The sequence below is a fragment of the Canis aureus genome, chromosome 15 (assembly GCF_053574225.1).
Source record: "Canis aureus isolate CA01 chromosome 15, VMU_Caureus_v.1.0, whole genome shotgun sequence".
NCBI lineage: Eukaryota > Metazoa > Chordata > Mammalia > Carnivora > Canidae > Canis > Canis aureus.
Genome location: NC_135625.1, coordinates 63,423,892 through 63,450,401, shown reverse-complemented (window position 1 = coordinate 63,450,401; position 26,510 = coordinate 63,423,892). Strand labels below are relative to the sequence as shown.

General features: G+C 38.8%; 1 long non-coding RNA gene across 1 annotated transcript; it reads right to left on the bottom strand.

The window, feature by feature from the left end:
• Positions 1–1,027: 1,027 nt before the first annotated feature.
• LOC144284087 (uncharacterized) lies at positions 1,028–25,999 on the bottom strand. The gene is made up of 3 exons (XR_013352528.1): positions 25,908–25,999; positions 10,506–10,660; positions 1,028–1,102 (listed from the first exon to the last, which is right to left on the bottom strand). It is a non-coding gene; the product is annotated as an uncharacterized LOC144284087 (long non-coding RNA).
• Positions 26,000–26,510: the final 511 nt, after the last annotated feature.

Here is a 26,510-nt window from a genome sequence, read left to right as displayed (position 1 = left end):
AGGAAGTGGCAGGGAGGGGACCTAGGTGAAATCTCAGGAAGGTCCCTGAGCTTTGAGAAATTTCTTCGGGGAGATCTGTGCAAAAAAGTTGGTAATTTGACTTTACAGGCATTTACTTTTCTGTGTTGGCTGTTATAAGCAGCTGCTTTTGTCTTGTGTGTGTTACAGATAAATACGATGATTACTGAACTATTTCTAAACAAATACTTCTGAGTTGCTGGGTTGTCTTTCCTCCATGTAATCATAATATTGGCCTTGTATAATAGAGTTGGCTATAAAAGGCAAGCTCTGTTGAATTTGTTAATTCCCTTTGTTATCTGAATCTGAAGCTAGAAGGTGTTGTCCCCAAGTATTTGGCGGTATCTTGGTAACAGTCACGTAAGAAACTGTAGTTGTGGGGGAAGTAATTTTTCCACTGAATTATCTTTACTAAAATGACACCTCTTAGACATGGTGACATGCTGTGCACGTCCTCCTCCAGGTGTGAAGGGCTCGTCCTTTGGGCTGCTGGGAGAGCTGCCTGATAAAAACTTGTGGGTGTCTGCTCTTGCAAAGGACCGCCTCAGCCTCATTTTTGTGTATGCCTACCCTTGAAGACTGACCAAAGGGCAGGCATGGAGGCTCCTTCAAGAGACCCAGTCTCCTACTCCCAACTCTGGATAGTTCCAAAGGGCCACTCCCAGCTGCAAAGCTCTCTGGAAACCCGTGGAGACCTTTGCTGGAATTGTAGCCTCTCTCCAATCCGCCTTTCCTTCTCTCCCTTCCATAGACAATGATCTCAAAAGCATTACTTAATAAATGCCATCCCCTGAGCACTGGATGTTATTTCTATATGTTGGCAAATTGAACACCAATAAAAAATAAATTTATAAAAAAAAAAATGCCATCCCCTTCATGGTCATCTCAGCTTCAGTCTGCTTCCCAGACAACACAGCCTGTGACACTGTGTGCCAGGCATGGTGCATCACAGCAAACACGAAGGTGAGATTTTGGAGCGATAGAAAACTCACCTGACATGTTTCCTTGACAAGGATCACAGTCCTGGGATGCCGGAGGTTGAATGACTCAGTTGCCTCATGTATTTTGTCCATTTTTATGGTTGCTGGAAGCAGGAAGGGACATGTAATATTGGTTATACTATCATGGCTGAAGTGGAAGTGCAAAGGCACTTTTCTGTTATAAAAAAAGATAAAAATGGCAGACTCAAGTCAGGCATAAAGTTGGTCACTGACATCTACCTTGGGCTAGTATTTCTAATTGGATAATAGAGATGACTTCTTAAGATTTAAGAGAAAATGAAATTACTGAGTAAAGCAAACATCATTCTGGATAAACCACCCACAGGTATCCTTTGCCTGTTTAATTGAGCTAATGGGTATCCACAGAAATGATTTTGGTCTTAAAATCTCAGTAGGGGGATGCCTGGGAGGCTCAGTGGTTGAGTGTCTGCCTTTGGTTCTGGGCATGATCCCGGGATCCTGGGATCGAGTCCCTCACAGGCTCTCTGCAGGGAGCCTGCTTCTCCCTCTCTTTCTATGTCTCTGCCTCTCTCTGTGTGTCTCTTATGAATAAATAAAATCTTAAAAATAAATAAAATAAAATCTCAGTAGGGACATCTCAGCAGGGACAGATAACCTTCTGATAATTACATGTAAGTAGAGTTAGATTTTTTTAGTCCTGCCCTTTTTCCCCAATAGGCTCTTGTAAAACCACCTCTTGTGTTCTGACTTGCTTTTCTTTTATTGACTTCCGTACTAGCTTTGCTCCATCTGTCAGGTCACTGCATCTACAATATAAATTATGAAAACTCACAGATGCCCTATATATTTATTTAGAGTTCTGTCATTAAGATCCATGTTCTAGCTCCTCTGACCCCCCAAAACCAAGTGCTCATATTCCTGTCCTAGTTATTTTTCCTTTTGATCTTTGTTTCTTTTTTTCTTTGCATCAGCATACACATCGGTAGGACAAGGAAGAGACTGTTTCTTGTCTCTGAAAATGGAAAGTGTCATGTATCCTCCCCACTGTGGAAGCTACAATATCTAAAATTATCTTCCCAAAAACCCATATCATTTATGGTGTACCTGAATAAAATAAAAGGGGAAAATAACATTTGGTAAATGTGTTCCATATTAAGATAAAGTCTATTGGTTGAACCATTTTTTTTAATGCATTCCTTTAAGAAACTCAAATTGATTATATGAGGCCATATTGACTGAGTAATTTTATTTTCCATCTCCAACTTGTGCAATTGGAGACAATTAACTGTATGGAGAAAGATATAGATGCTAATGCACTACTCTGATACTGTCATGGCACCAACAAAACAAAACCATTTTTTCCTGGAAATGCCTGTGTAAGAATGGGTCACGTCATAAGGATGGACTTCCTGATGTACTAAAAATATATCTCTGGCAAGATTGTTAAGCTCCAGGGGCTGTCAGAGGAAAATCTTTTGGGTTATTAGTTGTTCATATTCTGACAGTAAAAAGTGTTCTCTTGAGACTTAGGGAATTCAGTGTGAGTCTGACATCACAGGACTGGATTTCTCTCCCTTAACAGACCCCGCCTGTCCCCTATGAGAAGTCAATCCTTTTTTTTTTTTTTTTTTTTTTTTAAAGTTTAAGATCTTTTTTTTTTTTAATTTTTTTATTTATTTATGATAGTCACACAGAGAGAGAGAGAGAGGCAGAGACATAGGCAGAGGGAGAAGCAGGCTCCATGCACCGGGAGCCCGATGTGGGATTCGATCCTGGGTCTCCAGGATCGCGCCCTGGGCCAAAGGCAGGCGCCAAACCGCTGCGCCACCCAGGGATCCCCGAGAAGTCAATCCTTAAGACAGGGGAGGGAAACATGAAGAATTGTGATTATATATACCACTATGTTTTCCCCACAATAAGAGGACTCATCCTCCTTTTTAAATTTCTTTTGGCACTTTTAGAATTTTATAAATGATGTCGTAACTGTAGCTTTATGATACAGATTTAGAAGAATGTTGTGATTTCTAATTTATTCTTTAGGGTAAGAATGTTGTTTTAGTGTTTTTATTTAATTACAATCCACTTACACAAACTTGGGATACCATATGAGTTTCAGATGAGGAAATGCCACCGACATATTCTAGTTGATCCATAGCAGTATTATAAAATTAAATATGCTGTATGCCTTACCTGAGCTCTCACCACCACTAGTATTAAGTGAAACACACCCACCTTGCAAATCTGGAAAGAAAGTCTGTGTTTTGACAGAGTTCAGTGAGAAGGAGCATCTTGCCTTAGCATTAAATGGTGAACCGACAGCTCTTAGAGAGAAGCAAATGCAATGAGGCCCAAGCCAACAAGGTCTGGGCACTTGCAGAGGGAAGGAGAGGCAGGAATTCTAGGTTGATAGGAATGCAATATGGGCTCACTGTCTGGGGAAAGGGAATTAGTACCATGAGGACCAATCTGCTTTCTAAAATTCTCAGGATGCGTGACCTGAGCAGCTGCACAGATTTGTACCTACAGAAAAGCTCCCTGCACAGCTACCACTGTGTGGGTGTGGGTGTGTGTTTGGAGGAGGGCTAGTCCATGCTCTGCTCATGAAGCTGTATACCCAGCTTGGGGCGCTCTCCATCTGAAGGAGAGGACGATTTCAAATTCATACCAAGTTATCACATGCAATAGTGGAGGCAGCCCTGTCATCTCCTCCTTACCCTTCCTCTCTCCTTTCCTTCTTTTCCTTCTGCCTTTCCTGCCCTCGTCCTTCTTTCCCCCTGTCTGTCCCGTTTATCAATCCTATTTCCTTCCTTATCCTCCTTCAGATGCTAAAGGGAGCATTACCTGGATATGCTGAGAAGTTGACTTTATTAATGAATCAGAGAAAAAAGAATAATAAAAAACAAGGCTTCTGGGGGCATCTGAGTGGCTCAGTGGGTTAAGCATCTGCCTTTGGCTCAGGTCATGATCCCAGGCTCCTGTTCAGCAGGGAGTCGGCTTCTTGCTCTCCCTCTGCCCTTCCCTGGCTTCTGCTTGCATGCTCTCTTTCTCTCTCAGATAAATAAAATCTTTAAAAAAAGAATAAGGCTTCTGGGGGAGGGAATGAGGAGGGAGGAATAGATAGGGTGTATTAAAATCCAGATCTGGGGATTTGGAATGGGTCCGAGTGTTTTGAGTGGACTGACATCATGGTAAAAAAACAATATTGGAGAGAGATTTTTCTAGCAAAGGTATCAAGAGTGACTTAGACCAAGAAGAGACTAGAGAGACTCATTTCAGTTTCTCATGAATGACTGAAATTGCAAGAAAATACCCATAAGGAAAGAAAGAACAGCTGAACTGCACTGGACCAAACAGAACTGGTCAGGACTACACTCAGGAAAATCAAGTGAGGGTCAGTGGGACAAGGTTATAACAAAAATCCAGTGACTGAATTCTGTAATAGAACATGTGTTGTTTTACACTGTTACTGGACTTTAGTTAACTTGGAACAACTCCCCACATGAGCATGTTAAACAGGTATGGAAACAAAAACAGAATATTGCAGAATACTGGAATACCGAGTAATATTTGTGTGAATTAGGAGTACTATTAATTCCTTCCTAATTAAAAGAATGCCAATTGACAGGTTAATGGGGCAAAGGAGTAAGTAACTCAGATCTCTCTTTCAATTACAATTTCTTGTTACAAAAATTCTAATGGCAAGAGTAAAGCGAAAATTTTAGCCTCATGTGATTTAAAAGTTAGAATTCCAAGACTCAATTTTGGCAATCTGTTTCCAGCATTTTATACATGTTCTTTAATTTTATTCTTTTTCCTTATAATGAGCACACAATTAACTGAGTATTCAACTGGAGCTAAAAATTCACCATTTTTAATAGCCAGTTATTTCAATCTTTGTCTCAGTTTTATGAAGTTTAGGAGACCTCAGTTCATCACGTTTTCTACTTATCACTTTATTCTTTTGGTAAATGAATAAGGGCGAATGCAATAAATTAGTCAAATAATGAAGGAACACCACTGTGAAAATTGGCAACACTGACAAAACAGAACTGTTGGCTGTCAGGCAGTGCCAACGTAGCTCAGAATTCTTGTTTTTGAGATAATGCATGGACTAAATTCAGAGCATTGCTGGAAGTGGTTTATGGATACCAGTGCATAATAATGTGAACTAAGGTTAAAGTTTATGAAAGATGGACATACAAAATTAAAGGCCCACCCACAGTTTTTAAAACCACCCTTCCAATGAAGTTTGTAATAGTGTCTCTGTGAAGGTGATAGAGTCAGCCCACAGAAGAATCTAGAATATAAAAAGATAAGAAATATATTATTTTAAATATAGAAATTGTCATTATTTAGATTTGCCAATGCCATATACATATCCCAGGTTATATATAATATATATAAATTGGGATATAAATATATCACACATATATATAAAACATATAATACATATATATGTGGTGTGGTGTCTCTGAGAAATGACAGCAGTAATAGGGAAAATGCTCATCTGGAGTTAATCTTAACCATAAACAAGAACTGGTTCATAATGTAAAAGTGATAGGATCTTGTGGAAGAGTGACTGGCATTCTGGAGAGTCTTAAAGAAATTGAGAGTCATACAAAGAATTGTCAGATATGTGTAATAGACTTAAATAGTGCAGAGTTTGTGGTTCCATGAAAAATATCTGGGGTATACTTCTTGTCTCCTATAGTTTTTCTGCTTCCTTTTCCATGACAAAATAGTTCTGTTTTAAATCTTCAATTACCAGCCTTAACTCAAGAGTCCTTAATATACGACCAATGACAACCATAAACACTCATCTGAGATTCAGTCTCCTATCTTCAGTTGCTTTCTGCATTATTTAATGTATTGACAAGTGCGTGGATATTGGGCTTTGGAATAACAAGATTCAAATCCCAGCTCTGCTCTGCAATATGTTGACTGTGCAACCCTTGGCTAGTGAGTTAATTTCTAAGTCTCAGTTTCTTTATCTGAACATTGGACAATACACATACATCAAAAATCTTATGTGAAGATTAGTGAAATCATATATATATATGTATATGTATATATGTAATGTGTATATATGAGATATATATCTCATATATACACATTTATATATCTCAACTAGAATAACACCTAACATGGTATTCATTCATTGATTCATTGATTCATTCATTCAATGTGTATCTATTGCTTACTACATGCCAAATACCATATAGGCAATAGTGATACAAAGGTAGCAGGATGGGCACAGTCCTGCCTTAACAGGGCTTAGAGACTTAGAGGTGAGATAGGCAAGCAAGAAGAAAATCACTGTAGTGTATTAATGGGATGGCAGACTCTTAAAGAGCCTTAAAATGGCTCCCAAAAGCAATGAAGTCTGCACTAAGACTAAACTGGGAATGAGCCTAATGAAGCCAGGGGCCAAAGTAGGGCAGGAGGGAAGACAACGCAGAGGAGATAATATGTGTGAAGGCAAAAGAGCTACATTCCATGCCTGAAGAACCTCGAAAGTTTAATTCTAGAATACTGCGCGCCAAGTATAGAGTAGCAAAAGTTGAGGCTGCGGTAGGAATGGAAGAGTCGTATTAGGCAGGGATTTACAAAGGAATTTATACTTCATCCTGAAGCTAATGAAAAACCAGTAACATTTTGAGCAAAGGTGACATAATTATATACTTTTTAAAAAAAAATCAATATGGATGGAGCAGACTGATGGTGAGCACTATTGGAAGTAGGGAAATCAGCTGGTTTATATTTGGCCTCATTCACTGGGTTGCCCTTCACTGTTGGTTCTCACAGATAAATCCACCCATCCCACAGTTTGTTTGGTTATCTGCTAGAGTCCTCTAAAGACTTTCTGTACCAACTGAAAAAGAATCACTCTCAGATCATGAATTCTACAGAGTTGGACCAGAGGGCCGTATTTTACTTGCCGTTTTTGTATGGCATGTCTACACAAATTAAATTCATTTCCCTTCCTATTTCCTAAATACGTATTATCTAACCACCAGTAAAGCCACGTTGTGAGTCAGCTAGTTGTGGGTAAATCCTTCAGGTACATGGATGCGATAGTAAGATGCCTGATTCTGTTCTTTTAACATCCTCCTGTTTCCCCTAAATTGTTTAAGACTATCAAATTGCTTGAAATATTATGAAAACTACTTGACTTAAACTAGCTTAATTTTCTTCGATTGCTGCTGTAACCCTTCATACAGGTAGTTTCCTTGCCATTTTATCTCAGAGTCTGCAGCAGTAATCTAAGTAGCTAGAGGCAAAGTGGAGAAAATTGATGACTACAAATATATATCGGATAGAAAACAGGATTAGGTAATAGATTGGATATTGGGAAAAGGAAAGTTAAGTGGATAGAAAAGAAAATAATATAAAGAAATACCACTGTTCAAGGACTTAATAAATACTATTTGCTCATCTATATTAGGTCATAGAGAATTGGATGTCCTAACATCACATCACAGTCAATGCATGAGTTAGATGTTTCTTTTCTAATCATCTGACATCATATCCCTCTGACTTCTTTTTTAAAATCTTTTTTTAAAGATTTATTTATTTGAGAGAGGGGAGGAGACCAGGGGAGGGGAAAGAGAATCTTAAGCAGATTCCCTGCTGAATGCAGAGCCCAACTCAGGGCTTAATCCCACAACCTCTGAGATCAGGACCCGAGCTGAAACCAAGAGTCGGATGCTTAACTGACTGCACCACCCAGGTACCCCTAACTAACTGCCTTCTATTCATGGTTCTTAAGAATCAACCAGTTTAGAAATAAGGCTCTCCTGGATCCTTACATCTTCTTTTTCCTATGCATTTATTTCCCCAGTGCATTGTTAACTCATGCTTGAATCAATAGTGTAATTTTACATTTGGTCTTCCTGGTTCAGCCAAGCTGGAAGCAAACCTGAAAAAAAAATTAGTAAAGACCCTACCACCCACTTTCACAAATCTTATAGATAATTCTGTTGAGACCCACAAAAGTTAAGTGTACTGTCTAACATCATACAACTAGTAAGTTCAAAAATGACAATTATAACCAAGGAAATCTCTGTGACAATGTGGTACCTTTTCTATCACACCCCACCTGTATATTATTCTGCTTTCAGATTTATCTTCTTCAGACACTAATTTCAACACCTCAGAAGCTGCCAGTGGCTCTCCTTTGTCTGAAAATACAATCCAAATTCCATCATCAAAGGCTCTCAATTATCTGGCCTTACCTAACTGGCTCTTATTTCCCCCACTCCCAATCTCAGCTCAGACCTCTACATGTCTCTTTCGAGAATCATTCTCTCCTGCACGCACCACACTCGTTAGAGGCTATAATATTCATTTAACATGCCTATGACTCTAAAATTCTATTTTTTAATCCTTAGCACAATCTATCCTTTCCTTTCAAGTCCATTGAAGCTCCTTTCATTTTCTCCAAAACAACATTCTTTTGCTTTCTCAGCAATAATTGATCTCTAATTGAATTACTGCTTATATTATACATTTGGACAAAACAGTGTTTGTACCTTGCTAAATACTTAATAGGAGTAAATAAGTTAAAAAAAAAAAAGGAGTAAATAAGTTGTCTCTTACAAATTATTTTTAAAATGCTTGAGGAGGGCAGTAATCACACCTGGCATTTCTTTTGTGTTCACGTTAGCAAACACAGTGCTCATCATTATACTACTCACCCAGCAAATACTTGTTAAATGAACAAAATGAATTTTCGCTGATATTGTTAAAGAGAAATATATTTTCAAAGCAACCCTCAATTTCTTGGCTTTTACTTGGGGTCTCAGCTCTCTGTCTCGCACCATCTACTGGCAGAAAATTTGCATTGCTGGGAGAGGGAACTAATTTTTTTTTCCCCCAAAGCAAATCCCTGTGTCAACTAAGAGCATACTTCTTACTATTCAAATCAAACCAGCACCTCAAACAATCTTATATACTCAAGAATCCCTGGATCCTAGAATTTATATTTGGCCCCATCAAGAAGTTGTTCTCTAACACAGAGAAACAGTTTTATTATAAGTATTTATATATTTTAAATTAAATTTGGGAAATTGGCTGCTACTTTGCTTGATTTAATTTTAGAATTTATAGATATTTGTAATATACAAGTTCATCATTTGAGTTTGGCTAAAGTGCCTGTGGTTATTTGTTAAAAATTGAGTATCAAGAGCTTATTTCACAGTGTTAGTGAACAGTATTTCAATTTTAAAGGATATTCAAATTACATAGTTTCACTTTGCTTGCTTTTTCTACAAATATAATGCTCCACAATTCTGAGAACAATTTTAGAGAGTATTATAGACCATTAGGCCTAGAAGACAATGTTAGTGATCGTACAGTCCCAAACACAATTTTATACACAAGGCTATTCCATATAAATCAATCTCCCCCTCCCACTTAGAGATGAACAGTACAGGGTAACATAAGTGTATTGTCTTATTATGATTTTTCTTATTACTTTCTGATCGAGTAAAACTAAAGTTATTCATTTGTTTGTGAGATACCTTCTACATTTTTAACCACCTTAGAACTCTGCCTCAAGGCATCTCATTTTTTTTTTTTTTAAATGTATTTCTTTATGATAGTCACAGAGAGAGAGAGAGGGAGAGAGAGAGAGAGAGAGAGGCAGAGACACAGGCAGAGGGAGAAGCAGGCTCCATGCACCGGGAGCCCGATGTGGGATTCGATCCCGGGTCTCCAGGATCGCGCCCTGGGTCAAAGGCAGGCGCCAAACCGCTGCGCCACCCAGGGATCCCTCAAGGCATCTCAAAAGCCAAGAGTGTCATCAGGAATCTTAACAGTATTGTTTGGGAATATAAGATCAAATATAGCCAGAAAATACATAAGATAACATTGCTGAAAAGCACAGAGAATCAGGAAGTACAAATTCCCTAGAAATTGAAAGCCTCACCCATATGCCAAAAATGTTCCTTTTCCATATTTATTTTTCATTTTTTTCTCACACACCTGATATCCTTACCTTATCAAGTAGCTAAACTTATTTAGTATCAGCTGCATTTTCACCAATCTCTCCTCCACTTCTATAGTTTTCAACTTTTTTGTTTTCTTATTTATCTAATAGAAATCCTAGTAATGGTCCACATGGCCCCTGAGTCATTGTAAGATTTTGGTGGACTAAAAACTAATCAATGTGAACTATATGGAGAAGTTAAAAGTTTATTAGAGCTTTAAGATGTTATTATCATTCCTCTCGTAACCACTAGTGACTTTGCTGTAAACCGGAAAAAAAAAATTGTCTTTGTATACAAGATTATAGGAATACAGGGAATTATGGAAGAAAGGGCAACATTAAATCTGTCTTAAATCTGTCTGCTTGGCTGAAGCAAAAGGAGCAGAGAGGTGAACTGGAGGAAATCAGACAAACGTTGGTATTCAAGTCAGGAAGTTGAGGTGGCCTAGCAGGCCGCCTGGCTTGGCTGTTCCCAAACACGGGCCAGCTCTTGTTCTCCTTTGTTCTTTTTTTCAGTCCCAACTCAACTGACTTACCTCCCCGACTACTCCAGACGCTTTCTCTGTTGGTCTCCAGTGTCTTCAGAACTGAACACTTTTTCTCTTCTCCAAGTAACCTCCTCCCTTCAACCTACATTTCTGGGTTTATCTTGGATAAATAGGTCTCTCCATCCAGAGCCGTTTGATTTCCCCTGGGGAAAGAGAGGACTCTTGTTTACCCACCACAATGAGCCAGTTTTATATATATACACATAAGCCTCAGTGTGGTTATATGAAGGAGGTCACTCGTTGACCTAGCAAGGGGAATACTCTCCATCTAAGTGCGAGTGTGTATGTGTTGATGGAGTGTAGTGTACAAATCACAGGGTCCACAGGTGAACTACAGCAGTCATCAGCTGGTCTGAAACACTGGCCAGATTAAGTCGTGGATTAATCCTTACAGACAGAAAATAGCCTACTTTGTGCCTCCCAGTGTCAGAAGCCATCTCCTCACTGTTCTGCCCTGCAGTGGTGCTCTTGACAGAAGACACTTATTCATCCTATAGGAATCTATTCCGAAGCTAGCACTCCATGATTTTCTGTGGTTATTCTAGCCCCTTCTAAGCAACAAGATAATGAAATGAACCCTTTGATGTGCAGATGTGATGTGTAAATCTATAGGCTTTAAAGGTTTCCACTGACAGAACTGGAAGTGGTAGTGAATGTCACAAAGCTCAAGTTCAGCTCTGTGCTTAGGTAGGAATCACTTGGCACAGAGCAAAGAAGACAAAATGAAGATTAGATATAGATTTTTTTTAAAAGGCAAACACAGCCAGACATCCTGAAATCCCTATAACCTAAGAATTGAGCTTAGTGTGGATGCAAAAATAAAATTTGAATATTAAAATCAAATATTTGTAATGTCTCGTTTCTTTCATAGTTTTAATAATTGAACACTGAGGTCCTAGGGAATTTCTCCAAATGTGAATAACTTAAATATCATTGACCTATTTTTTAAAAACAAAACACTAAAACTCAATGTTTTCTCTCTATTGCACATAGAATCACTATATTCGTGGACATCTTAATTTGGAGCTTTATGTCATCCACTTCATAAATCTGTTTTATGTATTTTTTAAGATTTTATTTATTTATTCATGAGAGACAGAGAGAGAGAGAGAGAGAGAGAGAGGCAGAGACACAGGCAGAGGGAGAAGCAGGCTCTATGCAGGGAGCCCGACGTGGGACTCAATCCTGGGTCTCCAGGATCATCCCCTGGGCTGAAGGTGGCGCTAAACCGCAGAGCCACCCAGGCTGCCCCTGTTTTATATATATATATTTTTTTTAAGATTTTATTTATTTATTTATGAGAGACACAGAAAGAGAGGCAGAGACATAAGCAGAGGGAGAAGCAGGCTCCATGCAAGGAGCCTGATGTAAGACTCGATCCCGGAAATCCAGGATCATACCCTAAGCCAAAAGCAGACACTCACCCTTGAGCTACCCAGAAGTCCCATAAATTTGTTTTTTAGATCAAGCCTGGAAGTGTTGATAATTTCTTGCTAGCAAGGTCAACTATCAAGGGGTAGTAATGACTGTTAAGAGGGTATTAGGCAAGTCAGATCAAGAGGAAGTATCTCTACAAACAAGGAACCAAGATCCCAAATATAATAGAAGATCCAAAAATATAAATCTGCTGTTAAAAAAGACGATTAAAATAATGGCAACAAATTTTCCAATTCACTGTACTTGCCCAGTATAAATAGAAATTATATGAAATAAGATAGAAGGTATATATTATCTGTCCTCTTCCTCTAAGTTCAATTTTTGTCTTTGAACTGTCTATGTTAAATTTGATCTTTCCTTTTTATCTTAAGGATGCATACTTTGTTCCACTCATGCTTTGAGCATCAAAAAAAAAAAAAAAAGACTTTATTCTGCAGCTTAAATGTCATTTTGCAACTCTAATAATCTAATTAGAAGAGTCTTCTTCTATTATTCCACAAAATCTGAATTCTTGGTGTATTTTTGTGATTTCTTCCTGAACTTTTCCATCCAACTGGAAATTGTTGCTTCCCTGAACATTTTCAAGAAGACTAACAATGTGCTGTTAACATCACTAACATTAAAAAAACAATGTATTATCTTTGAAAATGTTAAATTACTGGCACATACGGGGTATTTTCCCCATAATTTATACATTCACTCATTCCACAGACTGATGAAGTACATTCCAAATCCTTAATTTAGAACCAGAGAACCTGAAGATGTATCTGAAAGCACACACAGATATCCAGACCCCAGTTAAGAGACAATGCATTGCAGTTAAAGCTACTACTTTAGGGGCTTATTTGAGGACACAAATGCACCAATGATTCCAAAAAGATACGGCACTACCTCATTATATCTTGGTCATTGAGATTATTAGAAGCATGCCTTTGGCTTTATTTCCTCCAAATAAAAATCATTTGAGTCTATAAAAAGACATTCGTGTAAAAAAATAAGGTAGAGAACTTGAGGGTGTGAGAATATGTGAACAGTCTACAAGGAGTCTCAAGTTGAGAATCTCTGGTCCAGTTCAAGATCTTGATTTCCCCTCCATGAAAATTCTAGTTTCTACCTCACACTATCTACCTCTGGTTGCCCTGAATTGTATCCCGCCTGCTTTATTCCCCCCATTGCTAGCTTTCTCTCCAGTCAAAGTATTAATTTATTCAGCAGCTGACTAACTATGGGGTCTTTTCTGTATCCTTTATGTCTCTACTTAAATTGCTCAACATATGGAGCACATTTATAATCATTGTTTCAGTCCCCAACTCTGCCAGTTCTGACATATGGATCAATTTCAATAGGTCCTTCTTCTTATTCATGTTTCCCTGACTGATGTGCTAAGATGATTGGATACCAGAGAGAATTTTCTCTTGTTTGGTGCTGAATATTGCTTTATTCCTGCAAGTACTCTGGAGCTGTGTTCTGGGCCAGTTATATTAGATGAAAACAGTTTGATCCTTTCAGGCATTGTTTTTTGGATTTGTTAGGTGGGGTAAGAGCAGTGTTGAGGATTAGAATCAAGGTTCAAGATACCCTACTACGGAGGCAAGACACTTCTGAGTACTCTCTCCAGTACCTTGTGAATCTAAGGTTTCCTATTTCCTATTGCTGGTGACAATAGGTAATATTCTTGGCTCTGAGTGCAAGGCACTGCCTCTAATCCTTTCACTGGCTTTTTTCTCTGGCCTTGGGTACTTCCCTTGTATGCATTTACTGATATCTTCATCTGGAATACACAGAGGGGAACCCTCTACAAATTTGAGGGTCCCTCTCTCTGTCTTCTTTGTGTTACTCTGTCCTACAAACTCTAGCCATCTTGATCTCCCTGGGCTCTTAGATAGGTCTCCTCAACTCAGGGACCCTGTCCTCGTGTCTAGCACTGGGACATGGGCATTCCAACCAGCAGCAAGCTGGGACAGTCCTAAGGCTCACTTCTTTTTTTCTCATCTCTCAATGATTGCTGTTCTTTGTTGCCTTATGTCCATTGTCTTAAAAACCATTGATTTACATATTATTTAGTTTTCTTGGTTTTTTTAGGTGGGCAGGTAACACTAGTCTTTATTATTCCATCTTAACTGGAAGTGGAAGTCTATTATCTTATTAAAAACTGAAGTAAAAAAAAAATAAATAAATAAAAACTGAAGTCAATTAGAGTCTCGGAATCAAGGATACATAACAAAATAATTTTGTTCATAAATTGTACGTACTCCTCACTGCATCAATTAGTGTACAGGCTAAGATATTATAACAAGTGAATAAAAATTCATGCTGCACGAGGTCATTTAAGACATTGATTTAGGACATGCCTCTTTGAGTCCTGTCTCTAGCCAGCCAGCCATATTTCCTGCTAACGCTTTAGGATTTCAGTTACTAAAAGGAAGATGGGAAAAAATGATGCCAAGGACAATAAAAGTTTTGGCCACAAACACTAAGAAAATTAATGTAAGTGTCTAATATTCTGTGTATACTTTATTTTATCTTTTGTTAAAAATACCTAAAATGGTTTTAGAGTTTGGGGAGAGGTGTAATTTTAAAAACTCTCAGGATTATAACAAATAATTAACATACTCAAAGATTTTCAATTAATCTATACTTATTCCTCACTTGAGTTTAACACTAGGCTGCTTTGGGATTTTTCTAAAATTTTGTAAAATACTCATTTAAAATATAAAGTAAATGCTTCACTGTGAATTTTCTATATCTGTTGTGATTTTAAAAATAGATGAATGTGTAGGAATTCTCAACCTTCTGTTTTCTTTTGATATGCCATTGTACACTATTCATTGACTAAATTCTTCAGGCCTGGTAACCTAACAAGTAGCTTCTCTTATCACTAGGTCCTGGACAAAATGAATCAAAGCACGAAAACTCATATAAGGCTGATTTGGGTCCACTACCCTCTCATTAATTTGATGAATTATATGAATATTTCAAATGTCAGAAGACCTATATATGTAGGTATATTAGTCAACATAAGAAAACAATTTAAAGATACCTCATGAGTGTATGGAAAGAACAGTTCTATAGACAGACGGTACCCATGGCAGACAGAACTTTGATTTTCCTGTTACACGTTTGGAGAGGGCTCCCTGGCTGCATAACTGGAAACCTAAGGTTTGGTTCTTGTGCTTCCCTTCCACTCATGTCTTCTCAGTATCCAACCAAGGACTCCACTAGGTTCAATAACATCAGCACCTAGATTCAAGAAACCATTGGTCTTTTTTATTTTATAGAAAGCCTCCAAGGGCATTTTATCCCTTTTTTAATATCTTGAGAGAGCTGGTCAATTCATGGCAGCAGATTTCCACATTTTTAACTTTCTAACAGCACAGGGAAGGGAGGTAGTTCTCCTTTAAAAAAAACAGTAGGATTTAAAACCAGAAAGGTGCACTTACAATTTTCTATTCTATCTCAAATTTATGAATCATATTTTTGTAAGAATGTAACTATGGCACTATTCTTAATATATGCTTTTAAAATCTCACAATGATGCTGAATTCTAAATGGAGATGTGTGTTTTAAAAGCTTTAGGGTCCAGGGTGGGGAGCTAAAATGGCCAGGGAGTAGAAGGACCCTAGGCTTGCCTCAACCCTCGAACACAGCTAGATAATTACCAAACCATTCTGAATACTCGAGAAATTGACCTGAGGACTCTTAGGACAACTGTACAATTAGAGGGAGAAAAGAGGCCACTGCATGAAACATAGAAGTACAGAGAGATATCTCTCCTTGGGGCAGGGGGGAATGATCATAGATGCTGTAGAGAGGAGGAAGCCCTGGTTGCAGAGAAAAGACTAGAGAGAGTGGAGTGCACAGGGAGTAGCACAAGAGGAATACTTGCCCAGAGCCATGGGCTGGGAAAAGGAGAGGGGCTGAATTTCGTGAGTTTTTGCAATCAGTGGGATTCAAAGACTGGAGTTTCAGAGGTCTGCAGTATGGCTGTGATAGAGAGCTAAGGATGCCATCCTAATCCTGGAACAGAAGCAGGCAAACAATCCCAAGGCAGACTGCATGATCTGAGGATCGCTTATGGGGCACGAGGAGAGAGAGACTCTTCATACTTTTTGGAGCACATCTAATAGAGGTGGCATTGCCTCTCTGGGGACAAAAGAACCATTGGGTGCTATTTCCTTCCCCCACCCCTCAGCATGGGTGCAGAGACACCTGCCGAGGGCAGCTAACTCAGACATTGGTGGTTTAGCCTGCTTCCTCCTAATCCCATGCCCCTGCACTCTGGTGCAACTGCCCTTTTGGGTCAAACCTGCATCTGTCCCAGTGCAGGCAGACCTTTTCCCAAAGGTCAAGTGCAGGTCCCCACCATACCAGGTCCTAAAGTTTAGAATTTTAAAAGTCATCAGGCCTGACTAGTGCAGAGCCCAAGGTACACTTTGCCATTTGCTTGTCACCAGGCAAGCAAGTGACCCAGAGGCAGACAGTATGAAATCAGTTATCTGAAAAATGTGATGGTGTGTGCACCAGGGGAAACTGCTCACTCCTCTGAAAGTGCTCCCATGAGAGCACCAAGCAGAGACTCCTCTCTCCAGGGACAAAGGAGCTGGCTGGTGCTATTTCCCTCCCCGATGCCTCAGCATAAGCCAACTTCAGTAAAACAGCACAGCACCAACATTGGCTGCCTAACCTGCTTATACCAAGTCCTGCCCCCCTACACGCTGCTGGTACTGCTTTTCTAGGGCAAGTCTGCCTAACTATGAACACAGAGGGCCCCTCTCCAAGAAGACCAGCACAAACCCCTGCACAACCACATCTATTGGCAATAGAGATTTTCAAAGCTTCATTTCTAGTGGAAATAGCATGAGATCTCTTTTAGTGAGCAGACCAGAGTACACCTAGTTAAATCTCAGCACACTCTCACTGAGATCCAAACATACCCCACTACAGGCAAGGAGAAACCCTGCAGAGGACTGACCTGAGCAACAGACAGAGCAGCCATAACACAGCAGCAGAGTGCACATAGCACACACCAGAGACACTTTCTGAAGCACCAGGCCCTGGACATTATATAACCTTCATAAAGCCATTACTCTCAGGATCAGGAACATAACTGGCTTTCCTAACACAGAAGAAGACAGAGACCTAGGCAAAATGCCAAGATGGAGGAACTCATTCCAAAATAAAGAACAGTAAAGTCATGACCAGGGATCTTGTTAAAACAGGTATAAATAATATACCTGATACAGAATTTAAAGCAACAATCGTAAGGATACTGCCTGGGCTTGAGAAAGGCATAGAAGACATCAGGAAGACCCTTACTGCAGAGACAAAGGAGCTAAAAATGAATCAGGCTTAAAAGAAAAATGCAGTAACTAAGATTCAAAACTGACTGGATGTAATGATCACAACGATAGAAGAAGCTGAGGAATGAATAAGTGATGTAGGAGACAGAATTATGGAAAATAATAAAGCCAAAAAAGGAGGGAAAGAAAAATCTTGGATCATGAAAGTAGACTTAGGGAACTTGATGGCTCTATAAAGCATAATATTTCTATCATAGGAGTCAAGAATAAAATAGAGAAAAGAGGCAGTAGGCTTATTTGAGGAAATGATAGCTGAAAACTTCTGTAATCTGGGGAAGGAAACACATATAGATCCAGGAAGCACAGAGAACTCCTATCAAAATCAACAAAAGCAGGGCAATGCCAAGACATATTGTAGTTAAATTTGTAAAATATATAGAGAAAAAATCCTAAAAGCAGAAAGACAAAAGAAGCCCTTAACTTACAAGGGAAGACCAGTAGGGTTAGCAGCAGATCTTTCCACAAAAACTTGGCAAGCCAGAAGGGAGTGGTGTGCTACATTCAACATGTTGCATGGGAAAATTTGCAGCCAAGAATACCCTATGCAGCAAGGTTATAATTCAAAATAGGAGAGAGAAAGAGTCTCTCAGACAAAAACTAAAGAGTTCATGAACACTAAACCAGCCCTGCAAAAAATATTAAAGAAGACTCTGAGTGGGAAAGAAAGACCAAAACCAACAAAGAGTAGAAAGGAACAGAAAAAATTTCCAGAAACAATAAACAAGTAATAAAATGGCGCTAAATACATATCTACCAAGAATCACTCTGGGGGGACTTTGGTAGCTCAGTCAGTTAAGTGTCTGCCTTCTGCTCAGGTCATGATCCCAGAATCCCAGGATTGAGCCCATGTTATGGTCCTTGCTTGGTGGGGAGTCTGCTGCTCTCTCTGCTCCTCTCCCTGCTCATGTGCTCCCTTTCTCTCTCTCTCTCTCTCTTGCACGTGCGCATAAGTAAAACCTTTTTAAAAGGTTTACTCTGATTGTAAATGGACTAAATGTTGCAATCAAAAGACGTAGAGTGTCAGAATGGATTAAAAAAAAAAAAGACCCATGTATATGCTGCCTACAAGAGACTCATTTTAGACTTAAACGCTTGCAGATTGAAAGTAAGGGAATGAAGAAACATTTATCATGCAAATGTATGTCAAAAGAAAGCCAGAGTAGCAATACTTATATCAGGCAAACTAGACTTTAAGCCAGACTGTAATAGATGAAGAAGGGCACTATATCATTATAAAGGTGACTGTCCAACAGGACGAACTAACAATTGTAAATACTTATGCCCCCAACTTGGGAGCACCCAAGTATATAAAACAATTAATAACAAACATAAAGGAACAATAAATAATAGTAGGGGACTCTATTACCCCACTCACATCAATGGATAGATCATCTAAGCAGAAGATTCACAAGGAAACAATGGCTTTGAATGACACGCTGGACCAGATGGACTTAACAGATATATTCAGAACATTTCAGCAGAATACACATTCTTTAAAGTGCACATAAAACAGTATCCAGAATAGATAATATACTAGGTCTCGAATCAGCCCTCAACAAGTACAAAAAGATTGAGATCACACCATGCATCCATTATAACTACAAAATTATGAAACTTGAAGTCAATCACAAGAAAAAATTTGGAAAGACCATAAGTACATGGAAGGTAAAGAACATCCTATTAAAGAATGAATGGGTCCACCAGGAAATTAAAGAGATTAAAAATACATTGGAAATGAATGGAAATGAAAACACAGTGATCCAAAACCTTTGAGATACGGCAAAAGCAGTCCTAAGAGAAAACTATATAGCAACACAGGCCTACCTCAAGAAGCAAGAAGAGTCTCAAGCAACTAACCTTTATACCTAAAGGAGCTAGGAAAAAGAACAAATGACACCTAAAGCCAGAGGCAGAAGAAGAGAAATAATAAAGATTTCAGCAGAAATAAATGTTATAGAAACAAAATAAATCAATGAAACCAGGAGCTAGTTCTTTGAAAGAATTAATAAAATTGATAAACCCCCTAGGCAGACTTATCAAAAGGAAAAAAAGAAAACACCCAAATAAATAAAATCACAAATGAGAGAGAAGTAACAACCAACACTACAGAAATACAAATATAAGAGAATATTATAAAATAAATGATATGAAAACAAATTGTGCAATTTGGGAGAAATGGATAAACTTCTAGAAACATAAACTACCAAAATTGAAACAGAAAGAAACAGGAAACTTGAACAGACTGATAACCAGCAAAGAAATTGAATCAGTAACCAAAAATCTCCCCCAAAAAACAAAAGTCCAACTCCAGATGGCTTCCCAAGGGAATTGTACCAAAGATTTAAAGAGTTAATACCTGTTCTTCTCAATTACAAACAATAGAAATGGAAAGAAAACTTCCAAACTTATTCTATGAGTCCAGCATTACCCTGATTCTAAAACCAAAGATTCTACTAAAAAAGAGAACTACAGGGGCACCTGATGGTTCAGTCAGTTAAGTATCCCACTCTTGGCCTCAATTCAGGTCATAATCTCAGGGAGGAGATCCAGCCCTCCAGAGATTCTCTCTTCCTCTCTCCCTGCCCCCCACTTGTGTTTATGCTTTCTCCCTCTCTCTCTCTTAAAAAAAAAAAAAAGATAACTACAGGCCAATATCTCTGATGAATATGAATGCAAAAATTCTCAACAAAATGCTAGCAAATAAAATCCAACAGTACATTAAAAGAATCATTCACCGCTATCAAGTGGGATTTATTCCTGGGCTGCAGGGGTGGTTCAATATCCACAAATCAATCAACATGATACATCACATTAATAAAAGAAAGGATAAGAAAACCATATGATCCCCTCAATAGATGCAGAAAAAGCATTTGACAAAGTATAATATCCATTCATAATAAAAATCCTCAACAAAATAGGGATAGAGGGAACATACCTCAACATAATAAAAGCCATATACCAAAAACCTACAGCTAATATCATCCTCATTGGGGAAAAACTGAGAGCCTTTCCTCTAAGATCAGGAATAAGGGATGTCCACTCTCACTACTGTTGTTCAATGTAGTATCGGAAGCCCTAGCTTCTAAAAGCAGACAACAACAACAACAAAAATAAAAGGCATCCAAATCAGCAAAGAAGAATCAGCACATCACCAAAGAAGAAATCAAATTTTCACTATTTGAAAACAACATAATATTTTTATAGAAAACCCAAAAATCTCCATTATAAAATTGCTAGAACTAATATATGAATTCAGTAAAGTCACAGGATACAAAATCAATGTACAGAAATCTATTGCATATCTATACACCAAAAATGAAGCAACAGAAAGGGAAATCAAGGAATTGATCCCATTATGATTGCACCAAAGACCATAAGATACCCAGGAATAAACCAACCAAAGGGAAAAAGATCTGTACTCTTTTCCTCTTTGGTTGAAAACTACAGAACACTTAAGAAAGAAATTGAAGATGATGCAAAGAAATGGAAAAAAAAAACATTCCATACCCAAGGATTGAACAAGCAAATATTGTAAAAATATCTATACTTCCCAAAGCAATCTCTACATATCATGCAATCCCAATGGAAATACCACCAGCCTTTTTCCCAGAGCTGGAACCAACAATCCTAAAATTTGTATAGAATTGCAAAAGATCCCAATAGCCCAAGCAATCTTGAAAAACAAAAAGCAAAGCTGGAGAGTCATCACAGTCTTGGACTTCAAGTTATACTTCAAAGCTGTAATGATCAAGACAGTGTGGTACTGGCACAAAAACAGACACATAGGTCAATGGAAAAGAATAGAGAACCCAGAAATGGAAACTCAACTGTATGTTGACAAAGCAGGAAGAATATTCAGTGGAAAAGAGACAGCCTTTTCAACAAATGGTGTTAGGACAACCAAACAGCCACATGCAGAAGAATGAAACTGGACCACTTTCTTATATCATACACAAAAATAAATTCGAAGTAGATGAAAGACCTAAACGTGAGACAGGAATCCATCAAAATCTTAAGGACAGCAACCTCTCTAACATTGGGCATAGCACTTCTTACTAGATACATTTCCTGAGGCCAGGGGAAACTAAAGCAAAAATAAAGTATTGGAATATCCTCAAGATTAAAAGCTTCTACACAGTGAAGGAAACAATCAACAAAACTAAAAGACAACCTATGGATTGGAAGAAGATATGTACAAATGACATATCTGATAAAAGGTTAGTATCCAAAATCTATAAAGAACTTCTCAAACTCAACACCTAAAAAATAAATAATCCAGTTAAGAAATGGGCAGAAGACATGGATAGACATTTTTCCAAAGATGACATCCAGATGGCTGACAGATGCATGAAAAGATGCCCAACATCACTCAGAATAAGAGAATACAAATCAAAACCACAATGAGACACCACCTCACACCTGTCAGAATGGCTAACAGTAACAACACAGGAAACAACAGATGCTGGCGAGGATGTGGAGAAAGGGGAACCCTCTTACACCGTTGGTGGGAATGCAAACTGGTGCAGCCACTCTGGAAAACTGTATGGAGTTTCTTCAAAAAGTTAAAAATAGAACTACCCTATGACCCAGCAATTGCACTACTAATTTTACTCATAGAATACAAAAATACTGATTCAAAAGGATATATGCACTCTGCTGTTTAAAGCAGCATTGTCAACATTAGCCAAACTATGGAGAGAGCCCAAATGTCCAATGACCAATGAATGGATAAAGAAGATGTGGTATATGTATACAATGGCCATAAAAAAGAATGAAATCTTGGGGCACCTGGGTGGCTCAGTCAAGCATCTGCCTTTGGCTCAGGTCATGATCCCAGGATCCTGGGATCAAGCTCCACATCAGGCTCTTGGCTCAGTGGGGAACCTGCCTCTCCCTCACCTACCTACTCCTGCTTGCTCTCTCAAATAAATACATAAAATCTTAAAAAAAAAAAAAAAAAAAAGGATGACACCTTGCCATTTGCAGTGACACGGATTGAGCTAGAGAGTATTATGTTCAGCAAAATAAGTCAAAGAAAGACAAATACCAAGTGATTTCACTCACATGTGGAGAGTAAGAATCAAAACAAATGAACACAGAAGGGATAAAAACTCTTAATGATATTGAACCAACGAGGGTTGCTGGAGGGGAAGTGGGAGGGGGATGGGATAAATGGGTCATGGGCATTAAGGGAGGACACTTATTGTGATAAGCATTGGGTGAGGTATGGAAGCGTTGAATTAACTATATTGTACACCCGAAACTAATATCACACCGTGTGTTAATCCCTGAAATTTAAATAAAAACTAAAAAAAAAAAAAAAGACATTTCTCCCAGAATGTTCTTGGGCATACTAGAACAGGGGAGGGCAGAAGCCTTGAAAGATAAAATTTCTTCATAATACAAGATGGATAGGTGCCAGGGGGTGTCAGAGAGAAACTCTGGAGTTGAATTCTTATGAGGAAGAATATAACTAAGGAAGTGGATGGTGGATATAAAACTAACAAACTAAATCACTGAAATAAAATTTTGTACTTCCTTGATACGCTTTAGGTCTGGGGGAGGTACAGGAGAAGGACATTTTAAAGTTTGTGGAGGGGGAAATAAGTTTGCTCTGTCGTTGTAAGCTTTCTGTGGCAGAGATCTTGAATGATTAATAAAGAATAGTCACCACCTGGATTTAGGGAATTTAAGCAATAGCATAGACACATCCCCTTGCCACATGCTAGCTAAGTCCATTTCCAATGTAATTCAGGCCATTATTATAGCTAAATACTGTCAAGATATGCTGTTTCATGTCCCGTGAGAGTGAGCGTACACCGGCTTGTTAGGAGACGAAACTGCCTCAGCTTTATATTTCACATCAACTTTTTGTACCTCTGTATTGTAAACCCCTAAGGGTCTCCACTCTTCCAATTTTGTATGATTTTCACATCAAACCAGACTTATATTTACACATGAGTGCAGCAAGGCAATAGCACCTAATGAGCTAAGCCTTAGCTTTGAAATCTGCCATCCTGGCTCCTGCACTTACAAACTCTGTGATGTTGGATAAATTACGTAACTTCTCTGATGCTCCATTTCTATTATCAGTAAAGCAGGGGTGATAGTCGTTCAGTAAGTAAATAAATATTAACTGAGTGCAGGTCTGTGTTGGATACTAGAGAAGGAACAATCAACAGAATAGATATGCCTGCTACCCTGAGAACTTTATAAGTGGGCCGGTTGTAGCATCAGATTTTGTTTCTTTAAAAGGATTTTATAAATCTTAAAGTGACACAATAGGCAGAAAATTCTTAGCAGAGTGACTGGTATATAATTGTTCAAAAACATGCTGTTTTAATGTGGGTTTTTTTAATCCTTTAAAATTTCATGTTATTTACATTCATTTAACAGAGAGCGTTGTGTTTTGATCACTACTTCCTTCACATGGCTAAAAAAAAAAATAGCTACTTCTATAACATTGGTTTCAGACGTACCAAGGAAGCCCATATAGAACTAAAATACTCTTACCGCTTGATGCTAGACCTTAACATACGTTCCAAACCCAAAATCACATCTCAGTTATGGGCAACAGTATGTTCTGGGGGAGTAAGTGAGCTACATACTAGAGGGAAGATGTGTTTAGCTTAGGTTTTGGAGAAAATTGAAATTAATACATTTTATAAAGTGAAATACTGTGGAGCTTGAAGGTATGTGTTTAAATATGAATCAAGTTGTATGTTATGACTTGAGAGGCATCTCAAGCTTATTCTTTTTTTTTTTTTTTTAAGATTTTATTTATTTATTCATGAGAGACACACAGAGAGAGAGGCAGAGACACAGGCCGAGGGAGAAGCAGGCTCCATGCAGGGAGCCCGACGTGGGACTCGATCCTGGGTCGAAGGCGGCGCTAAACCCCTGAGCCACCCAGGCCGCCCCATCTCTAGCTTATTCTAAACGTGTGCTGCCAGGAGACAGGATACCTAGTTGCTTCCAAATACTGGAATTTTTACTAAGGTTTTTGTAGATATTCAAAGTAAAGGACTGAACTTGGGGTGGAGTAATGATTAGAAACCAACACATTCATTGAAGTCGAGTCTGTGTCTTTCAACCATAAATGCAAATTGTGAACCATCACTGCTTCCCCCACCAAGCCGCTGTCATGTTAAACTCTCCCCAGTCATCTGGAATGCAGTTCACAAAAACTGTAGCATAAATAACCACATTTACATTTAAGTTGTTACTTTTCAGCTGAGGAAAGCGACCACAAGTGTGCCTCTACCTCTTTACACTGACTGGCAGAGAGACACAACAGAGACATCATCACTGTCCCAAAGGCAGAGCACGGTCAAGTTTAAGCTTATTTGAGAAATTTACTTTGAATATGGTTACCCAACCAATGCTTTTTTTATCTAGTTTACTAGGTCAGGATTTCAGCTTTCTTATGAGCACTCAGAGGGATTTCTGAGACAGTAACTGAGTATACAAGTATTTCCCCCCAGGACATTGCCTAGCTTTCCTGTAATTAAAGCTGATTCTTTTTTTAAAGGGAGAATCATATTTCTGATTTTATATTTTCCTGCATCAAAGAAGGGACGTATAATGTTTGTCTTCCACAGGGGAGCATAAGTGGAGAAGTAAACACAGGGAAGGCTTTACATCCCAGCCCCTGGGAGAAATTCAGCAAGGGCTGTGAATAAGGGGGTCAGTCATTTAAAGGCTGAAGCCACCCAGGAATTAATTACATCCCATGTAAGCAAGCTATCTGGCTGCTGCCGCGGTGTTTCATTATCTCTTGGTGCATCTTCCTAATGCAACTGAATTAAGAATATTGTTCCGTATCCAAACATTCCAGGTGGGAAGAAGTGCTCTTAACGATTCTTCTTTTCTCTCTTCAGCTCTGCTGTACCTGAAGGATGCATGTGGCAGCAATGTCAGGCCACATGGTGATTCTCCGTGATGGCATTCCTCCCTTAGATGGGTAGATGTATAGGGAGGAGATAGAGATCAAGCTTTGAAAAGCACCCCCAAAACCTTAAAAATCAGTGAAGCGGGGGCAATATGCAACCCTCCGGCAATATCTCATAAAATCAGCTCAGAGGCTTCTGGTAGATGTGCTGACACTGTCCAAAGAGTTGAGGTTCAGATTCCCTCCGAGAGAAATGTGATGTCCGTCCTTAATGCTGGATAACTAATTACTGTATCATGGAATCAACCGAAAACAAGTTATGCTGGAAAGAAATGGAAGAAGCCCTGAGGACATAGATCCATGGGAGTAGCAGCACAGAGAGCCTTGTGCCTGCTTCACAGCAGGTGCTAGCCTCACACAGGTGGCATCCAGAGAGAAAGCACGCGCCACAGGTGAAGGCTTGAGCTGGTGGTGGGCATAAATCTAGCATACCCTCTACTCTTTTTGTGACCTTAGGTAAATTGCTTATTCCTGTAAACTCCACCTTGCTCATCTCTGCCATATGGAAATTAAACCTACTTCAAGTGGCCATAGCCCTTTGAAAGAGGTGATGCTTAAGAGATCTGTAAATAATTAGCCCCCAGATCGTGTTAGTTGCCTTCATTAGTGTTACTCTTGGTGGGGGGAGGGAGAAGCACTCACCAGAGATGCTGGGTGTAGCTCTCGCGGAAGGGGAGGCTCCTCAACACCCCTGAGGCCCTCCAGTGATCTCTGCAGTCCTCAGAAGACTAATGCCTGTACTCTAGCTCAGAGCAAGAAGGATGGCCAGCCCCAGCCTATTAAATGCTCCGATCCCCACTCCGATTCATAAGAAAAGCCCATCAGGATTTTTTACCCAGAAAAAAAATCTGGATCTCATCCAAGCACCCAAAGTTTTGGTTCTCCCTTTTTCAATTCATAAAATGTGTTTAATGCTTATTTAATGGCAGAGCTGAAAAACACTACAAATTGGCCCAGAAATTGAGAACTATGAATGCACCATGTAATTTTCTTACATTTTAAATGGTTTCCTTTCTCTTCTCTTCCTTGAAGAGAAAGTGAATGCAAAAAAAAAAAAAAAAAAAAATTTACTGAAATGGGCAAAACTTAAACCTCCAGCATTAAAAATTTTACAGTAGTGGAGCGGTAATCTTATGATATATGGTCTAGTCATATTAAATATAATTTCTAAAATAAAGAATTCTGTATCAATTTAAAAAGTGAAAATTTTGAATTTTCTAAGTACTGTGCATTGAAAATGTGAGC